General features: G+C 40.5%; 1 pseudogene; it reads left to right on the top strand.

Moving 5' to 3' along the window:
* The first annotated feature begins 224 nt into the window (after positions 1–224).
* LOC126191867 (5S ribosomal RNA) lies at positions 225–344 on the top strand (annotated as a pseudogene).
* The last annotated feature ends 831 nt before the right edge of the window (positions 345–1,175 follow it).

The raw sequence follows: 1,175 nt of genomic DNA, 5'->3' as shown, positions 1-1,175 counted from the left end.
CATACCATATGATGGTGTTTTTGAATTCAGAACATTGAAAACATCATTTATGTACTGGGTAAATTTTTCAGTTGGCTCACTATCTCCAAATCCCATGATGCCACTTTCTCTAAGAAAATATATAACTTTTGTCATGCTAGTACTAAACAACTGGACAGCCAGATGAGCATTCATTCACTGAAAGGAGGTCGGGTGTATGTGTGCATGTGTCTACATGCCTTTACACCAGTAAGGCCGTGCCACAGTGGAAACACCGGTTCCCATCAGATCACCAAAGTTAAGCACTGTCGGGCTAGGCTTGCACTTGGATGGGTGACCATCTGGTCTGCCGAGTGCTGTTGGCAAGTAGGGTGCTCTCAGTCCTTGTAAGGCAAACTGAGGAGTTACGTGATTGAGAAGTAGCGGCTCTGGTCTTGTAAACTGACATATGGCCGGGAGAACGGTGTGCTGACCACACGCCCCTCCATATCCACATCCAGTGATGCCTATGAGCTGAGTTGACATGGTGGCCGATCGGTACCATTGGGCCTTCCAAGGCCTGTTCAGATGGAGTTTAGTTTTACACCAGTAAACTCTACTGAATTGTCAATTTCATAAACACGTTTATAAAAATCATACTTCATGACAACAGTACCAAATAGCACAGTATGTTTATCATGAAAGTGGTTGGATATGCATTTCAAAATATGTACTGCATCTGAAAAAACCCCAACTTTTCTGTTCTCATCAACAGGACTTTGAAAATAGCATTTAGTATTCTGCTTCTTTCCTGATATTTGCAAATGTTTCCAAGCTTGTTTGTTAGATTGGCTTCTGTCACATGTAAAACCTACAATTTTTCAATCTGCCTGCTCCAGTAGTATTATAACCTGAATTAAAATGTTTGCTAACAGCTTTTCCAGGAGTTGTATTTTTACTGGCATAGACTGCAACTGATTGTACCCAATTGTGTAGCAAAGGTATGAACATCAAGCCAAGGGTATGATCAGCTAAGACTTTGTTTTGATCTGCAGGTGTCATACTACCAAAGTCTAAAAATCCATCCATGAATAATGAGGACCCATTGAACTGAATAATCTCTCAGTTTAACTTCATCAAAGATCATTACCCCTGTCTTTCTGTTTTCATCAGTCTCTTCTCTAAAATTCACTTTAATAGTATCTATGGCTGTCTTG

This window comes from Schistocerca nitens, chromosome 6 (assembly GCF_023898315.1).
Source record: "Schistocerca nitens isolate TAMUIC-IGC-003100 chromosome 6, iqSchNite1.1, whole genome shotgun sequence".
NCBI lineage: Eukaryota > Metazoa > Arthropoda > Insecta > Orthoptera > Acrididae > Schistocerca > Schistocerca nitens.
The sequence above is the reverse complement of the archived record's forward strand: the minus strand, read 5'-3'. Positions and strand labels throughout refer to the sequence as shown.